This window comes from Suncus etruscus, chromosome 5, assembly GCF_024139225.1.
Source record: "Suncus etruscus isolate mSunEtr1 chromosome 5, mSunEtr1.pri.cur, whole genome shotgun sequence".
Lineage (NCBI taxonomy): Eukaryota > Metazoa > Chordata > Mammalia > Eulipotyphla > Soricidae > Suncus > Suncus etruscus.
In genome coordinates, this window is record NC_064852.1 from 56,634,449 (window position 1) to 56,654,975 (window position 20,527).

General features: G+C 33.9%; 1 protein-coding gene and 1 pseudogene across 1 annotated transcript in view; one reads left to right on the forward strand and one right to left on the reverse strand.

Moving 5' to 3' along the window:
• The window catches only part of LOC126009360 (60S ribosomal protein L18-like), a 28,417-nt pseudogene extending 11,000 nt beyond the window's left edge, over window positions 1-17,417 (reverse strand).
• The window catches only part of NCKAP5 (NCK associated protein 5), a 564,957-nt gene that overhangs the window by 11,334 nt on the left and 533,096 nt on the right, over window positions 1-20,527 (forward strand). The window lies entirely within an intron of this gene.

A 20,527-nucleotide genomic window follows, 5' to 3' on the forward strand; every position in this document is an offset into this window, starting at 1 on the left:
ATTGCAGTGTTTGCAGGAGGCATCACATTTTGTGTGACATCAAGTATTTGAAACAACCTTTCTATTTCTCTCACTTACTACCATTGTCATGATAGGATAACTGTCACTTTTGGTCAGTGTCATTTTGTTAAAATATTTATGAGAGGGAAAAAAGATCCTTGTGGAGACAACTATATTTATGGAAAAATGGAAGTTCTGCTTTCTCTGTAGTTTTTTTTTTTCCAATATTCATACCTTTCCTATCATAGCAGGTTCTTTGGCATGATGTAGTCTCCCCAGAAGAACATTCTGTTCAGAGATGGTTGACTTCTGTCCTGTACCTTGTGTAGCTGGAACAAGTTCTTGGTATTTGCACTCCTGGGCTGGAATACGAGGATTGGCAATTGAATGAATAAATATAAATTATTGCTTAATATTAAAAGTATTTGTAGATTTTATTTAAAACTTAGGTGATTTATCTTTGTGCTAAAAAGTGCTGTCTGTGGTAAGGCATTTGTCTTGCACATGGATGACCCAGGACAGACCTGGGTTCGATTTCCAGCATCCTATATGACCCCTGAGCCAGGAGCAATTTCTAGGTACAGAGCCAGGAGTAACCTTGAGCACCGCTGGCTATAGCCCCAAAACCAAAAATAAAATAAATAAAATAAAATAAAAATGTGCTGTCTGAAAGTATCCTCTTATTCAGAAGTATGATAAAACTGATGTTAGCCTATGATAAAACTGATGTTGTTTTGTGCCATTTCTGTAATAGTAACCGTATATTAAAATCTATCTTTGATGTTTAATATCAACTTGTTATATATAATAAATAGGAGCACACCAGGTATAAACTTTTAATAAATTCATTTTGCATTACTGAATAAAAATGACAGCCTGTAATATAGCAATTCTACTTCAATATTTTAATTTTATATAAATATCTATATATGTGTAGAACCTATGTAAAGGGGCTTATATAAAGAGATCACATTAGCATTATTTTGAATGTTAAAAAAGTTTAAGCAATCTCAAAGTGTTTTAGAGAATAGACAAATCAAATCATACCTTTCAAATACTAAAGACAAATTTGTCAAATATATAAGTAAAATGGCCAAAGCATTAAAAAAGCCTAATAATTGCATCTCACAAGAAACCATGGAAGCCAGAGAAATAGAAATACTGTTTTAAAACAATTAAAACAAATTAGAAGAGACATTATTATTTTCTTTAGTTTTCTCAAATGTAATTATGATGTTGTTGGAAATAAAATTCTTTGAAACAATCATGGTTGGGTGCAAGGATACTATTTATTAAATAAGTTTGTATATTTATACATTTTTGTGTCTTTATACAGACTTTCTATGACAATGAATGACAGTGATGACATTTGTTAATAGTATCACACAAGACACTGAATTTCATCCTTTTTACCGGATGATTTATATTAAGAAATTGTTAGATTCATTGGGTTTTTATATGCTATCTCTCTACTCTTCTTCATTAATGATAGAAAATTTTTAGTTTCCTATTTTTAAAATTTTCAACATTTTCTTTATCATTTGCAACTTTTATTTATTGTAATTTTCCTATGCCTCAAATTTGTCCTTTTTAATATATCAGTTATATCTTCTTCTTAAAGGTCTTTAAACACCATTATTACATCTAGTGTTTTGTTAGTATTTTATTCCTGAGTAGAAATTTTTCAAATTCTTTGTATGCCAAGTGTTTTTTATTGTCTCCTCAACATTTTGAATGTTATATAATGAGACTCCTGGGACTTGTTTTAATATAAAAGGAGATCATTGATGTTCTTGTACTTGACTTGGAAATTTCCCAGATTGGATTGAAGCCTCAAGGTCTGACCTGCCTTCTAAGGCTATGATTCTAATGTTAGTTCACTATTCATAGTGTTCCCAGTACTTGGCTGTGTTCCAGGCTTTTTCTGCCCAGAGGTCAATAATGCTTCATTTCTATTACAAAATATATTACTGAAATAGAATTGTGAAGCTCAAAGTTAGGCATAGGAATTATAAACAACTTGGTGAGTTTGTTCATTTTTCTTCCCTCTGTAATCTCCCTAATATAATTTTGCCTTCATGAAACCTTCATATGATCTTTCTTCCATAAGACAGATGTTTTTATTATCTGTCTTTGCTTTATGATTTGTATAATTTCATTTGTTTCTGGATTTAAGCAGTCTATATAGACAGAGGAATGCAACAGGAATTTCTCTCTTGTCATTATGGCTCCCCTGCAAAGAAAGACAATTCTCCTTCCTCATAGTTCAATATATTATTTTATCATCTGAGTGCTATCCATTGACACATCTGTGAATAATTGCCTTGGGTTGTGGAAATAAAGAAGATAAACTAGATTTTTTTCCTAATAGTATATATTTCTATTTTATCAAAATACTTATGAACTCCTTTTCTTGTTGGGGAACCCCCCCCCCAAATGACAGATATGCAGTTGGAACATTCACTATAGCCTTACATGCACATGTGTTTCTGACTTTTAGGTCATCTTTGAATACAGGTCAGATGACACCATCTGAGGTAGAAAATCTCATATAAACTCACTGCTGTTTTGGTAGACTAACTGAAATTCTAATTTCTTCCCACACACTTTTAGAGAAATGGCTAATTTTATGCATCATTTCAGGGTTTCCCATTAGTGGGAAAGATAGGTTGCCTTCTTTTTTTTTTTCTAGTTTTCTTGCTCCATATTTTCTGAAGCTAATGCTGGAGTGATTGGAGTGGGTAAGGGTGGAGGAGCAAAATCAGCAGGAATTGGAATATTCACATTATAGTACCCTGGGAATCTCAATTGTTCTGTTCCAACTATCAATGTTGGAGGGTGTGACTAGAGAAATAGGACCACTGGTAGAAAGTTTCCTTGCATGTGAACAACAAGGGTTCTAAATCCGGTACCTCATATGATTCCCAAGCCCCATCTGAAGTTAGTCAGGAGTAAGCTCTCAACCCAGGTGTGGCAAAAAAACGAAACTCAGTGTCTGGGACCATGGTTGAACTGAGATATCCCTTTCATAAACATACTGAAATTGTTTTGAAAATTGGAAGAATGCTCTTTGCTCCAATGTGCCATTTTACTGTATGGCACTATGTATGTGTATGTAGCCTTAATTGTTATTTTCTATTTTGCTGTCATGCATACCATATTTTCTTTATTTTTTATATTTAATTTTGTTGCTGTTTTGTTTTGTTATTGAGCCACACCCAGCGACATTCAGGCTCTTTTGCTCAGAAATTGCTCCTGGCAGGTTCGGGGACTATATGGAATACCAAGGATTGAACACGGATCAGTTCTGGGTTGGCTGAGTGCAAGATAAATGCCCTACCGCTGTGCTATCCATTGCTCCAGCCATAATAATCATTATGACAAGGCTAAGCAATATATTCATAAAAGCCTGAAAGGTCTGCTCATTTCCATTCTGGTGCTTTTATCCACAGTTGTAGAAATTTCTATACATATACTCCTCGGGAAATTAAAAAAGGATTGTGAAAGGGACGATGATGACATCTTTTTTTTGAGGATAATCATATTGTATTTTTATATTGTTTAATTCCTTTGTTGTTGTTCTTGAGCCACATATAGCAATGCTCATGGGTTACTCCTTTCTCTGCACTCAGGACTACTTACTTGTGTTTGGGAAGTCATATGGAAACTAATTTGGGTTGGTCATGTGCAAAGTGGCCAATAAGGATGACAAAGTACAAATGCAAGGTTACCCCTTACTTACTATCTCTCCAGCCCCATCACAGTGTTTCTTACAAATATTTTATTCATTTCTTAATAATCCAAATATGGAAAATAACATGTTATTGCTTTTGAAGAATTTTTATTTGAACATCTTTTTTGTAATTAATAGTAATTCAGATAGAAAGAAACACAAATTAAAAATGAAACAAGTTTATTTCACCTTTGTTTTATAATTTTTAAATTATAGTTTTGATAACAGTAGTGTTACAAGAGTGTTTTCACTGATGGTTAAAATAGCATTTACATGGTTTTGATGTGTGAGTTTACTATACCTCTCACTACCAAAATAATTAAGAGCATTCACCCTTTTCCTATATCACCTCTAATCTACCACTTCATTCTTCCTACTGCTTTCCACACTGCTTGCTAACCTGAGTTTTGTAACCCAAGATCAAGAGTGGTATCATTTTTTTATAGTTTTGGTTCATATCAGGTGAGCTCAGAAATTAGTCCTGGATCTGCACTCAGGAATCATTCTTGAAGGTACTCATGAGATCATATGGGATGCTGGGGATTGAATTGGTTTGGCTGCTTGTAAGGCAAAAGCTCTACCTACTGTACTTTTGCTCTAGCCTCAGGTTGGCACCTTTCAATGCTATTTATTACCTTATTTTGTGTCTATGCCACAGTTGAGTAACATCATCCAGTATTTGTCCTTATATTTCTGACTTATTTCATTTTATCTGGCACCTCTGAGGTCAACTGCATTGCAGCAAATGCTAATATTTTGGTTTCTTTTTTTTTTACAGAGCATCCCATTGCATATATTTACTACAGCTTCCCTATTATTCATATTATGCATATTTTGTTCCAAATCCTGTTTGTTGTACTAAGCATTGCAATGAACATAGATAGGTATGCAAAAATATTTTGAAAACATTTTTATGTTGTGAGTAGATGCCAATAAAATGAATAACTATCATATTGTAATTTTCTTCTTTGTTGAGAAATCTCCATACTATTTTCTATACATGCCCAACCAAAGGATATTACCAATAACAGTGAATGAGTGATCCTTTATCAACACATCTCTTCCAACACTTGTTCTTGTCAATCTTGTGTTATATATGTTTTTTACTGCTGTGAGAAGATACAACATATTTGTTTTGATTTGTATTTCTCTGACAATATGCCAGGGAACAACTTTCCAGATTCCCACTGGCCTTCCATATGTATTTTTTCAGACATGTTTCAATTAATATCATCACCTTTTGATAGGTCTATTATTTTCTTATTGCTCTTGATCTTAGAAAGTGCTGTGTGTATCTTGGATAATAGTCATTTATGTGAATGATAACTGTTTCTCTTATTCTACAAGGTATCTTTTAATTTAATCCTTACTATCTTTTAGTGTATCAAAACTTTTGATTTAGTTTCATTTGCTTGTTTATATTATTTTGTAATGGAGGCAAATCATTGAAGATATCTCTGAAATGTGTATACTGAGATTTCTAATTAAATTTTCCTTAATTCTAATTTAATATCAAGGTCTTTAATACATTTAATTAGCTTTTCTTAGTGGTGTGAGATATAGATTTGATATTATTTATTTATATTTTTATGCACCTATCTATTGTTTCCAGTATAATTTGTTGAAAAAGGTTTTCTTGTTTCTATTAGTAACCCATCTCCTCTGTTATAGATTAAGTACTGTAACCCTAAATCTAAGTTTATCTCTTGTCCATCAATTTTGATAAATTGGTCTTAGTTCTTTTATATAACAATGGATGTGAAAGAAGTATACATTCAAAACTGTAAATAACTATTGAAATAAATGAAGAGGATTCCAGAAATATGAAAATATTACATGTTCATGGAATGGATGAATTAGCAATGTCAGAATGACCATCAGTATTATACAGAAATCCCTATTAAAATACATATGACATTCTTCAAGAATTTAGAACAAATTTTACTAAAAATTGTACAAATTTATAAGATGCCCCTCAAATAGCCAAAGAAACTCTGTAAAACAAAATTGGGAGGTATTTCGTTTACTGGCCTTAAAATATAATGTAAAACTCTAATTACTTTTAGAATATTTCTGTACTATCATATTTTATACTAATTCTGTTGTCTTCAGTCACCAAGAAGGGGCAATATTGGATGATCATTAAAGTGAAGCTTAATTCCAAAATTCCAACTGCTCAGATTTCAGATAGAGGATGGCCATATTCAAGCTTTTTTCATAAAGCTAATGCTCTCATTAGTTCACATTAATTTTTTATGGAGATATGTTTTTAATTGGAAAATAAGTACATAATAATACCACCATATAAACATGATATAGACTTTAGAAAACTTTGTATTTGCATACATATAAAATTTAAAAGTAGTGAATATATTATGTTACAGTTAGCAACTTCGACCTAGAAATCTGGCTAATTTATAAAGTATCATATAGTCACTATATTTGTCTTTTAATTAGATTGATATTCTTTGGAAACTCTCCTAAGTATATTTTGGAATTAAATCATATGATTAATTTTATAATAAAGTACATTACCTACGTTTTACTCAAAGTTCACAAGTAATTGATTAACATATTTAATGTTCTTGTAAATGTTTAAAATTTAGAAAACCCTATCACTACAACATTAAATTACAGTGCTTGCAAAGAACATAAAGCATATTCATAGAAAACTTAATAATTTTTCTATGTGTATATTTGTGCAAGTGCCAGGGACATTCACGTTTATTTGGCTTCATTCTTGCATTTCCCACATCACAGCTGGTCAGCTTCTTGGCTTGTGTATCTTATTCTCCCTTATTTTATTTATTTTTTGTGTGTGGAAGTGTTGGGCTGCACAGTGGTGCTTGAGTCTACTTCTAGCTTGGTCATTTGGGGTTGTGCATAATGTTCTCAAGGAATGCTACAGATCTATTTCATTTAACCTTGCATAAACCTTGACCTGTTGCATTTAAAACATGTACTCGAACCTTATGAGAAAGCTGTGCACTCCTAATTATATTAAGTATTATTTTGGTAGAAAGTACAGAGTTGAGTCATCCAGTCTACAAATTTTTGTATTTTAACTGGTCTACTTCAACCTTTATGGTTGGTTCGTTGGTTGGTTGGCTTCATTTGATTGTGTTCAGGACACATTCTTAGCTCTGTGTTAGAGGTCATTCCTCCTTGGGTTGATAATTTTCTTTTAATGGAATTATTGAAATGTTATGTTTTAAATTTGCTTAGTTCTGATTTTATTTTTATTTCTTTAAATATTTGTACTTTGCCTCCTCTGAATTAGATATTTATAGAATTCTGGTTTATTTATTTATGGTTACTATATTAATATAATTTTATGAGTTAAGGTAAATTGCAAAATGTCTTTTACTTATGTCCTTTTACTATCAACCAAGTGTTTATAAAGTAATTTCTCAATATATACTTGAAACCACATTACAAAGTATTGTTATCTTTCCTTAATGTCAAACATTAATAGGAAAGTCATGAAAATATAGTATTTTATTAAATCACTGTTTCTTACATATTTTATTCCTTTTGATATTACTACATATTTAAAATTATATGTTTTATGTTTAGTACAATTAGTCATGTTTTTTAGTGTAGTCCTACTAGCAACACATTTTCTTTCATTTTTCTTCATCTTATATAGTGTTTAATTTCTTCTTCATCCCTGGAGATATTTTCAGCTGGTAGACTTTGGAGTTGAAATGTATTTTCTCTCACCACTCAAACCCTTATATTCACTGTGATTTCTGGTGAGAAAACTGCTGCAATCATAACCTTATTTCCCTATACATACCGTTAACATTCTATCTTTCTTACGATATCAAGATATTTTTTTCATGATTTTTATATGTATTTTAATGTAGAGTATATGGATTTATTTATTTCTGGTTGCTTAGCTTTAACAATCTATAGGGGAGCTGATAAAATAGTACAAAGGTTAAGTAAGTCAATTAACTTGTCAGCAAACAACCTCATTTTGAAACCTGGAACTGCATGGTCTCTTGGACTTCGTTCGCAGGGGTCTCAAACTCGCAGCCTGCCCTAGAGGAATCTTTTTTTATTTTGTTTTGTTTTAGTTGTTTGGGTCACACTCCCCAATGTTTAAGGCTTACTACTGACTTTGCACTCAAGGATCACCCCAACTTTGCCTCCTGTGCCCCCCAGGTAAATTGAGTTTGAGATCCCTGGTAGAGTGACCTCTATGTACAAAACGGGGTTAGTACCAGAAAAATTTTAGTGTGGACAGAAAAAGAAAAAGAAATATATAAATAATTATGGGGGAAATGAGGTGGAAAACACTTTTATGGAGTCAGAGAGATAGTATATGTATTATGGCCCTTTCATGGCATGCAGCCAATCCCAATTAGATCTCCAACATTTAATATGGTCCTAGGAGCACAACCACTGAACATAGTCTAGCAATGAATTCTGAGGAACTTATTCTACATGTGGTCTAAACATAAATTTATATATATATATATTATATATACATATATATAATAAAATTTAAGTAAATTCTACACATCATCTTTATTCTCAGTGCCCTAACTTCTCACTTCTTCCAGAGCACTCTAGACATTTGAAAAGCATACCTTGGTTAAAGTCTCATACATCCTTGTACCCCCTGTTCAATCAATTTTTTTCAGTTCATTTCTTTTATTAGTTTAATTTTCAATTTCTTTTCTGTAATCCTATGTTCAGATTCATTGACTATTTTCTCTGCTCTCCCTCAGTGTTGCTATATAGATTATTTGCTTATATTAATTTTCACTATTGAAGTTCTAAGTACCAAAAGTTTTGTTTATTTTTGAAGGGTGTATAGTCTCAAATCTGTGCTCATGGATCATTTCTAGAAGAAGTTGGAGAGGGGGCATGTGCACATCAGGAATAGAACTGGTGTCAGTTGTGTGCAAGGCAAATTTCTGTGCTCTATCTTTAGCTCCTAAAAGTTTCATTTGGTTTTTATTGGTTCTTATTTTTAATTTATTACAACTATTTTTCTTTTCTTTCTTCTTGTTTTTTTTGGGGGTGGGCCACACTGGTGATGCTCAGGGGTTACTCCTGGCTATGTGCTCAGAAATCGCTCCTGGCTTGAGGGGACCATATGGGACGACAGGGGATCAAACCGATGTTCGTCCTAGATTACTGCATGTAAGGCAAGTGCCCTACCGATTGCACCACTACTCGCGCCCCATCTTTTTCTTTTCTTTTCTTTTTCTTTTTCTTTCTTTTTTTTTTTTTTTTTTTTTTGCTAGTTTTTCATTGTTTCGAAACTCGTTGCTTTTTTGCCATTTGGATTATTATGTGTCTTGGTGTTGGCTTATTAGGGTCTTTTTTATTAGGGACTCTCTAGACTTCCTGTATTTGTCCTGAAGTGCCTTTCCAGAGGGTGGGGAAGTTCTCAGTTATTATCTCCCTAACTACCTGTTCTTCCCCCTTCCCTATTTCCTCCCCTTCTGGTATACCCACAATTCTTAGATTGTTTCTTTTGTCCTTGTTCATTAGATATTGGATTTTTCCTTCCAGTGCTTTGCCTTTTATTTCTTTGTTGGTTTCTTGATCATTTTTTGATTGTAGTTTTCCTTCGAGTTCTTCGATGTGCTTCTCCAACTCTGTGTTTCTGCTCGTAAGGCTTGTTACTTTGTCTTTTAAGTCCTTCACTTCTTTTTGTATGGAATCTCTCATGTTCTTTGACATTTCTTCTTTAATTTGGCTGATTCGTTCATCCATGGCTTTCTTATACTCGGTTGTTAGGGTTTCTTTCAAATCTTTTAGTAATTCTTGCACTTTCTTCCTCATGACCACTTTTAGGTTTTCTTCCCATGGATCTGTGCATTTTGCTGGACTTGGAAACTTGATAGGATTTGTCATGTTGTCTCCAGTTATTAGGGATCTCCTTGATTTACACATAATTCTTTGTTTTTAATGGTGTGTTTTGGAGTGCTGTGGTTTCTAATTTCGGCCTCCTTTGGTCTCCTTCCTGAAGGTGATTCTAGAGGGTGCTGTTGGGTGAGCTTGTTGAACCTAGCTCTTTCTCCTCCCCTTTGCTACCTAGAGTTCAGTCTTCCTGTAATAGGTATTGATGCTTTTCTATTCCTTATTTCTGTCAGCGGTGCAGTTCCTCTCCTGGCCACAATGGTTGCTGGCGCTGTTGAGCCTAGTTCTCAATCCCCCCTCCTTTCCCTGGGAGTCAGTGGAGCTCCGCCCCCTCCAAGCCTCTTGAAGGGGTTCCCTCAAACCGGCCCTTAAGGCTCTGCCCTCACCCTTGGGGAGTCCCTGGTCGGCTCCAGGGCCCAAGGGGGTGGACAGCTCTAGGTCACCTGAAGGTCCAGATGGCTGGCCCTACCTCCCTGGTCTATTCGGGTCACTCAACTTACCTTCCAGGCGTCCACCGGGGGGGAGGGACTCACCCGCTCTTGGCGGTGCGCAGGGGTCCTGACGCCGGGCAAAGAAAGAGACTCACCCGAGTCTCTCTTAATGGCAAGCAGGGGTCCTGACGCCGGGCAAAGAGGAGACTCACCCGAGTCTCTCTTAACAGCGCACAGGGGTCCTGACACCGGGCAAAGAAAGAGACTCACCCGAGTCTCTCTTAACGGCGCTGGGGTCCTGTCGCTGGGCAAAGAGAGAGACACACCCGAGTCTCTCGCTGGGGTCCTGTTGCCGGGCAGAGAGAGAGACTCACTCGGATCTCTCGCTGGGGTCCTGTTGCCGGGCAAAGAGAGAGACTCACTCAGGTCTCTCGCTGGGGTCCTGTTGCCGGGCAAAGAGAGAGACTCCTCTTATTTTACTGTTCTACTCACCATGTGGTAGAACAAATTTAAGGTTACAATTAATTTCATATACTTTGATACATAACTCTTTCTTTCTTTCTCTCTTTCTCCTTTCTTTCTCTTTTTCTTTCTTCTTTCTCTTTCTTTCTTCTTTCTTTCTTTCTCTTTCTTTTCTTTCTTTCTTTCTTTCTTTTCTTTCTTTTCTTTTCTTTTCTTTTCTTTCTTTCTTTCTTTCTTTCTTTCTTTCTTTCTTTCTTTCCTTCTTTCTTTCTTTCTTTCCTTCTTTCTTTCTCTTCCTCTCTTTTTCTCTCTTCCTCTCTCTTTCTCTCTCCTTCCTTCCTTTCGTCCTTCCTTCCTTCCTTCCTTCCTTCCTTTCGTCCTTCCTTCCTTCCTTCCTTCCTTCCTTCCTTCCTTCCTTCCTTCCTTCCTTCCTTCCTTCCTTCCTTCCTTTCCATGACAATGAGATATATAAAGACTGAATCATTGTCAATGTAACCGAATGCTATTATCATGTATAGGTAGAAAGCTTATTTAATAGAGACTGGTTTGATGTATATTTTTTATAAAGAAATGGAAAGCAAACGTTTATGCTAACAAAAATTTTCACAGATTGAATCCTTTGGCTCAAATTTAAAACATCTATAGTCTGAATTATTTAGCCTAATTCTACAATAAGTTTTCAGATTTTATTTTTACTGGGTGTTACTGATAATCATATATTTAACATACTATTTTATCACCTATTATTAAGAGCTATTTTTATCTGTACATGCTTTGATCTCCAAAATGTATTTAATGTAGAATATTTTTTATGTAGACAAATATATTTGCTTCAAGTATGAGGACTTCATATCCTTATGTTTGTGGAAAGAAAGTAGGGTCCAAACAATCTAGAAATATAAATAATAAATATAATGAAAACATAGTATAAATAAATATTTAAACAAAATTTAAATGTTTCTATACATATATTCATTGTTTTTAATCTAGATTTATTGCATATAGTTTTAAACATTGTGACAAATTAAACACAACTTACATGTTTACAAATGAATCTATATTAAAATATTTTTCATAAATATATCTCATATGTATATATCTTTGATTTGTCAAATGAGACACATCATTTAAAAGTGAACCTGAAATGCATGAGTTTTTCTAATTAAATAATATAAAAGATGTATTAAATTATATAAAAGATATATTAAATGATATATAAAAGATATGATATATAAAAAGATATGATATATAAAAGATATGATATATAAAATATATGATATAAAAGATATATTAAATGATATAAAAGTGACATTTTTCTCACTTTGAAATATTAAAATTAGAAAATTTTTGTCATACAATTTTTAAGTTGATACACAACCATATCCTTCATATTTTAACTCTGTATAAAACATCTATCTATGAACAGACTGTGAGAGCAAACCTTAATGTAAATATATTTAATAAAGGGCACTGGCAATTTTAAAGGTTTTTAAAGTGATGTTCAGTACATTAAAAGAAAAAGAAAACGGAAGAAAGAAGTGATGTGGTTCCATCTGTTACTTTCTATTCCTAACAAAGACGGGGGGATGGCAGTGGGAGGAGGGAGATCATTTTGATCAATGTCTTTTTAATTCTTGAACTTGATATCAAATAAATCACAGTGTTGTGGCAATTTATTTACAGAGGTTAAAGTGATATGATGGGGCTTTTCATGGTAACATGGGTTTCACTTGCTGAGCGCCTTGGACTTTGATTCACCATATTACCTGCTGTGGTTTAAGTGATGCAAAGTAATTATTGGGTCTTCCTTGTCACAGTGGCCTATTCCACACCTGCACCCTTTTGTTGGAATCCCGACAGGGATGCCAAATTTGAGGTCTCCACTGAATAGACATCCTCTTTCCCTAGTCCTCCTACACCAGATTGATTTATGGATGTATCAGGCTCTTTGTTAGCATGTAAACCCCTAATTAATTTAAAGCCCTCTGTAGAGAAATTAAAGTCCAAGTAAAGATTTTAACAGAGTCAGATGGTTCTAATAATGGGTAAGCAAGTCCCATTAATGGATTTACCATGGTCGTTGGCATTTATACTTCACAATGATGGTTGGTATATGGAGCTCAGATTGTACCCTCAAATAAAGAATGGGCTGTCAGGAAATCATTCCGTTGTTGTCCCTAACCCAATTAGGCTATCATTTGAGTCTTAGTTTTCCATCTGCAGGGTAAGGGAAGGGAGGGCAGCAGAGACAGACACAAACCATATGAGACAGGATAAGAGAAAGAGGAAAGCCAATTTGGATAACACTGAGTTTCGATAAAATGTTTTTCTCCTTCTAGTGACTCCAGGTTAAATACTACTGCTAGAAATTAACCTTATATGTCAAAGTAAAAAATCAAGACTATTCTCTGAGGTTATGTGACTAAACTTTAAATCAGATTTTTTTTAACTTATTCCTTTATTATGAACAAAAGTGAATTCTAAATGGATAATATATCCTAATGTGTAACAGATGACTATAAACTTTCTAAAAAATTATGTAGACTATTGTTTAATCTTGCTTTAAGGGAAGTCTAAATTATTCAAATTCTAAAAACAATTATTGAATATTTTACATAATTTCTTGCATGATCAACTATACTAAAAGAAAAACAAGCAGATACAAAATATTAGCAACATATATCATAGCAAAGGGCTAATAATACCTAACTTCCCAAGATTTTAAAACTTAATGTTAAAGGAAAATGACAGTCACTTATAGTCCATAAAATGTATAGAGAAATTTAATATTTAAAAATGCTTATATGCAATTTTAATTAGAGGAATGAAAACCAATCAGAATAGTAAAATCTAAATTCTTTGAAACTACTTTTGGTTGGTGATGCTTTGAAGGAAAAAACACACTGTTGTAAATTGCTAGTGAGAGTTCCATGGGATACTATCATCCAATGGGAAGCTTTGTTATCTAACAAAATCTCATAAAATTTTACCTTTACTTCCCATAGGGAGATATGGGATGCATGCTGGGAAGAGGGGTAGAGGGAAGACAACACTAGTGGTGGGAATGCCTCTCATTCATTGTCACTATGTGCCTTAAATATTTCTGTGAAATAATTGTAATTCATTTTGACCACAATAAAAATTAAAACAAAAACAAAAAACAAAATAAAACAAAAAAAGAGACTTTATCTATAGAACCGGCAGTCACATATATAGGAATTGACATTTATGATTTACCTGGAACAATATAAAACTACACAAACACAAGTTAGGAATTTCAGAATTTTTTCAATTGCTGATTTGAAATCGGAAACCATTTAATTGAAAGCCATTTAAATACCATCCTAGGAGATTGAAGAAACTTCAGTATAGCTACATGATAATAAAAATATGTAGCTGTGGTCGGAAAACAAGGAAGATAGATGACCTTGAAGTGGCTAGGAGTGAATATTAGGACATTCTTATAATAAAACCCGAAGGATAAATGAGTATCAGTAGCCTGATGAATGAAAAGTATATGGGTCCATAGAGATATAGCAGGTAAAGTGCTGGTTTTGCAGGGAACAAAGCCTGATTGATCCCCTCATGCATATGCCCCCCCAACTCGACCATGAGTGATCCCTAAGTACAGAGGAAGAAATAAGTCCAGAGAATTCCTGGGTGTGACTAAAAAACAGAACAAAAATTATACATATTTGTTTATTTTTTTAAATATATTAATATATAATAAACCAGAAGTAAGTTCTTCCTCTCTCCCTCCCTCTTTCCCTTTCTCTTTCGTTTTCTTTTTTCTTTTCGCTTTTGTTTTTCTCCTTCCCTCCCCTCGCACCCCTCCCCTCCTCTCTGCTCTTTTCCTCTCTTGGTTCGAACTCTTTAATAGCAAAACAGGATTTTGATCAGTTTGAGCCAGCTTTATCTTGTGACCCTTGGAGCGCATATAGGTTTTGTGTGGCATTCCACACATATAGCTGTGTGGCATTCCAGGGGCCTTGCCAAAATGTCTGTACACCTCCTGGTATTTGCGGGATCCTGAAAGAATGGTGCCGCAGCTTTTGGGGGAGTCTGGGGCCAGCTGGTCAAAGGTAAGGATTTTGCCTCTGGCCTTGAGAATGCGAGTGTGGGCACAGCTGGTCACATTCAGGGCACACACCTTCAGTTTGGGCACCTCCTGGACACGCACGTCGTCTGTAATGGTCCCCATCACCTCCGCAGTTTTGTCTTCCCGTCCGGGAAGCTTCATCTTGCGGATCATCCACCACCGGGACAGAGGGGGCCGGTTGGTTCAACTCTTGAACAGCCTCTTCAGCATGACTTGTTTGAACGTCGGAAGTTGGTGCATTTGTCCAGAAACTGGTGTAGCTTGACCAGCTTATTGAATGTAGTTTTTTATGAGTTTATTTTGATGGATACCTAAAAGCAATGGAAAGAAGTTTGGTGGAAGTAATTTCAAAGCTTATCATTCAGACTATATAATGAACAACATCAACAACAACAACAATAACAAAAAGGTCTTTATAGTTGAGAAACCTATAGATATCATCAACTTAGTAGACCTCAACTTAGGGATTGAAATAAAATCACCCTTTTAAGATAGAGGCTCCCTCTCCAGCAAGAAATATAGATGTATCCTGAACCTCTTGATATAATGCTTTGACATCCCATTGTTTGGGATGTGGGTAAAGTTTATTCATTACCTTAATATTCAGACTTAGTTCAATAATTGAAAAGCATGAGGGAATCTCATAAAATGATTCTCATTCTATAAAATAACTGTCTAATACCATGATTATCAAAGTTGCAAAAATCAAGGAAAGACTGAGGAATTTATAGTGATGTATAAGCTGAAAAGAACAAAGGGAAAATAATGATAAATGTTAACATGGGCTTCTGGGTAGTGTGATCTGAAAAGGAGAATTTTTAAAACTCATAACATTCATATATATTCTTCAATTAATGATTCTTTTCCAATATTAATCACATGCAATTTTGATCACTAAAGAAAAATATTCACCTTTTCTTCTTTTTTTGATTCCTTTTGTGGTTTCTAAATTTTTAATAAATATTTAATATAGGGGATATAAATGATACTTGCTACTTTGCTATCTATTTCCTTTCTTTCAGCTCCCCCCAGAGTTGCAGTACACTTCTTGAAAAGACTAAATAGAAAATCTGACATCTAGCCAAATTGTCTTTTGCAGTATCCTGTTCCTAAACTCCTGACATCCCCAGATAAAGTATTCTTTCTTTTTTTTTTGGGGGGGTGCACACCTGGTGTCACTCAGTAGTTATTTCTGGCTCAAGGGTAATTTATTATGAGTAATTTCTCAGAAATTAATCCTGGCAGGCTTGGGGGACCATATGAGAAGCCAGGGATCAAACCCAGGTTGGCCCCATGCAAGGCAAATACTCTACCTGCTGTGCTATCTCTCTGGCCCCAAATAAAGTTTTCTTAATCTTTATTGGAAATAGATGTAAAAGATAAGCTATCACCAATAAAAAAATAGAACCCAGGACATTGCAGTTGCCTCTTATGTGAAGATGTATCTCTTTACCCCTTTAAATTTGAGTCTTCTGCATGGAAGCACAGTTAATTCATTCCTACACTGAAACTCATTATAAAGATATGATAAATCTGGTTTGTACCCTCTAGAAAGTGTCAGAATTTATGACACAGAAATATTGGGATCATTCAAGGATAACTATAATTTAGTAACCAGTGAAGTGTTAAGTGTTTAGTTGTATGTGTGTGTATATGACAGAGGAGAGTCTAAATGAACTTACATTTTGAATGTAGCGTTATATTATTTTTGCTTTATTTTTATTTGTGATTAACCACATCCTGAGACTTCTCTAGTATTCAGATTATTAGGATTTATTTTGGAAATGGCATATTTATGTATTCTCAGTATATAATTCTAAATTGCTGGTAATGTTCTCAAGTATAGATAATTGATACCACTTTTAAGTAGACTTTCTATGTATTTATTAAAGAATTATGTAAGTTGGGCGTAAATATTTATTTAAAATATTTTATTTTTAAATCTGCTTAAAAGAATTAAATACAGATGCATTATGAAAAACTTTTTCAGTGTAAGATTGACCTCATGAAAAATCAAGATGTCAAATAGATACTTGGCCATTAATGCAATTATTTGACTCCCATAACATTCAGTGGTAATATTTCTGTATATTATTTAGATATCTCAACTTCCATATCTTCATATAGTTTTTATAAAAATTGGCTTTATTGATAAAATTAAAAATATAAAGCCTGGCTCTTATAAAGAAAAACACAGCTATTTTAATTCCAAATTTCCCCTTTACATAGCCCTTGGTGAATTTCTGTTAGTTCCTCATTTTGCTTTATTTCAGAGCAAGATTTTTTTTTCTTTTCTCTTTTATTAAATGAACATCTTTTTTGGATCATTGTGCCATATCATTTATCATTAATTTTAGGATCAAAGAACAATAATACGTTTATTTATTGTCATACCAAATGTTTATTAGGAGCATTGTGTTGACAAATATTTCTGTTTTTTTCCAGAGAAGAAACTCATTCTCTTTTTCAGATTATTATTGATTTAGGTTTTTTTGCCAGAAGAGGGAGCCACATTCATTTAAAACAGCCTCTATAATCCAAACGGAGTTCCTTTCCTCAAGTCAGTTGCAGATGGAGTGTATTTGCCATGACACAGAACATTATGACACCAGACCTAACCCTGTACTGTGGTAGAGTACTTTCATGGGCTCAATTTTACAGTGTGAAGAAGAGTTTTTGGCTTTATTATTTTATTTTACTTTGGCAGTGCCAGGATCAAGTTCAGGGATTGTTCATGCAAGGCAAATCCTCTACTACTTAGCTGTATCCTCACCTCCAAGATTGTTGCCTTTTTTGTATTATAAGGCATGCTTTCAAAATGCTTTACATCCAAATGTTTCCAATATCTCTCTACCAACCTGCTCAAGTACTAATATTCATGCATTATAAATTAATTTGTTTTGATGATTTCATTTTTCTGCATTGTTAAATTTATAAATATATTTAACTTGATAATATATTAATCTATTAAAGTATAATTTGACTTTTGCATACTAAATTTAGTTTGTTAGTCTTAGAAAGTTTTTTATATGAGAGACTAAACAAAGAGATATATGTGTGTGTGTTTTTAAAAAATTATCTATTTTTGCTAAAATCACTTAGATATCTATTATCCTATGAGTTTTTTTTAGGTATAATTAAATAATTAACTGTAGACACAATGTATTTTACATTTAACAGGAACATTAATCTCATTTGTTAGTAACTTTCTATTCTCCCTTGGCAACTACCAATCCATATTTTGATTCTATTAATTTGATTATTTTGATACTTAAAATAAGTAGAAAAATAATATGTGGAATATTTTTACTTAACATAGTTTAATGTACTCAAAGCTCTTTCTTATTTTAAGAATAAATTATTTTCAGTGCATTTATATAAATATTCTTTTTTTTTCGGCCACACCCATTTGACACTCAGGGTTTACTCCTGGCTAAGTGCTCAGAAATTGCCCCTGGCTTGGGGGGACCATATGGAACACCTGGGGATCGAACCGCAGTCCTTCCTTGGCTAGCACTTGCAAGGCAGACACCTTACCTCTAGTGCTACCTCACTGGCCCCTATAAATATTATGTATATATATATGTATATATATATATATATATAATATTCTTTACCCCATTTATAGGGAGATAGATATTGAAATTGTTCACCCATCCTTACTAATGTGAAAAGTATTAGAATAAACATCACTGTTAATGAAATAGTAAAATTTTGCATAATCTAACTAGAGACAGGCTCTTCCTATTTTAGGAAATGTCTCAGAGCCAAAATGAAAACAAAAACTAAAGTGAGACCTAAATAAAGACTATAAAGAAAAGAAGTTTAGAAGAGAAGATTACAGATGGCTTCAGAATACTCATTTACTTCATCATTGCCTGAGTGGTAACCTTTCAGTAGCCTTCAAAACCCTACTCTGAATATTCTCAAAGATATTAGAATATTAAGGGGATTGTTTTTAGATTGAGGCATTAGTTGTACTTTTTCTTTTATTCTTTCTATTGCAAAAATATGAACACAGCATTGAATAAGAGAGTTATAAAGGAACTAGTGATGTCTGAAGGCACTGGGAAAGGGTCTTTGTTATGTATATTTAGGGGTGCTCACAATGATAGAAAAAACAATATACAGTAGATAATGATTATAAGGCTAATTATAGATTACTTTTTCTGCATGAGTACTATACAAGGTTCATATCTATCAAGGTAACAATTATTGATATATCCTTGTTCTACTCAGACAAATTAAATAACTTTCTCAAGTTCTTCAGATAGGAAGTGGCAGAGCTGCCTTTCTTTTTTTAACGTTTTTTGACCCCAAAGCCCAAGTTTCAAACTACTGTTACACTCTACTTCTCTCTCTTTTTGTGAAAAGCTTCCAAAGGCAAATAAAATATATAGTTGACCTATGGTTTTTCTTTTGAAAATTCCCATTTTTGGGCTACTTTACAATGAGTTGTGTGAATCATCCAGAGTTATTGTGTGTTGTTATAGTCCAGACCATACTATAATAATTTAAAACAAAGAAAAAAATGTTCTAAAAACCCAGTGTCCAGTGATTGCAGATTCTTCGTACTATAAGTTGAGGATAATACAAAGATTATTGTGAATTTGTTAGTTTGTTCACTGCTTTACAAACAATCCTGAATTTCTGAGTAATACTTTATGTTTGGTAACCCCTGCAATGCCTCACTGTGTCAGCCACATCTAAGTATTAGCTATTACCTCTAAACCCTGCATGTCCATTTCATATCTGATTAGTTTTACAAAGGCTCCAAAGGGATCCTATTTTTTGAACTGGAAATAGATTTTTACCTCTTATGGTAGTACCCTTTGGTGAGATGAATAGATGCGTATGAGATATAGACTACACCACACTAACATACACACACCCCTACATATGCACTCATGCATGCAACACACATAAATAACTAAGTGGCAACTGCTTCAGGCTCAGCAGTCATAATAAACTTCTATCAGAAGTCCTGCAGGCAGCAAACACAGTGGATTCTTGCAGCAACAGTCCTGGGTTAATGTCACAAAAGGATAGCTGTGTATAACTGCAGATAAAAGATGGCAGAATGTGCCTCAGGAAGAAGAGATAGATTGTTAAATCTAGTTGTTAAGTCAGTAAACTCTATAATCCCCTGGGCAAGTCTTTTTGAAAAGCAAACAGATGCACTGCTTCATCTGTGCAATTGGACCTAATTGGGAAAGAAAAGATTTCCTTCTTGATTAGTGAGAATGAGATTTACTGGAACACATTTTGATGGAAGTTTCAAGATCAAAGCGGTGTTGGAATTTTAGAAACGGAACAGAATTCAGAGCATTTAACATGCTATGTTTCTGTTTATTGCAGTGAACCTTGACACTTAAAGTTCAGAGTAGTTACACAAGATGGCTAAAATTTGTTCAGAGGTCTTTGTCTCAATTTTATGCTGTTTAAACTATTGTATGCATGTACTGCTGTGACAGATGATGGTACATTTTTCTTATTTGCCAGGATACTGGTTCTAGAACTAGGTTCTATATATAGTTTTATGAGATTAACAATGAAGAACAGAAAGAAGAATTACTAGTATGGCTCTTTAGCTTCAGGGCTTCTGGGGGCAGCTTTCTCAGTTGTTGGACAATGTTTGATATATGTGACTACTCTGCAGGGGAAAAAACAGTATTGGTACTGAGTACAAATTTTTGACCCATACATTGAGAAATCCATTCTTTTGGAGGAGTGCCTCTTTGTTATGAAAGGAACAGATTATCAGCAAAACAAAGCTGCTATAAAAATGCAAATTAATAGCTCTGAGTGAATAGCTGAACATAGATATTTTAAAGGCATATATTAGGACTGGAGAGTAAGTATAAGGGCTAGGGTACTTGCTTGCAGTTGACCTTAATTATGTCCCTGATACACCACATG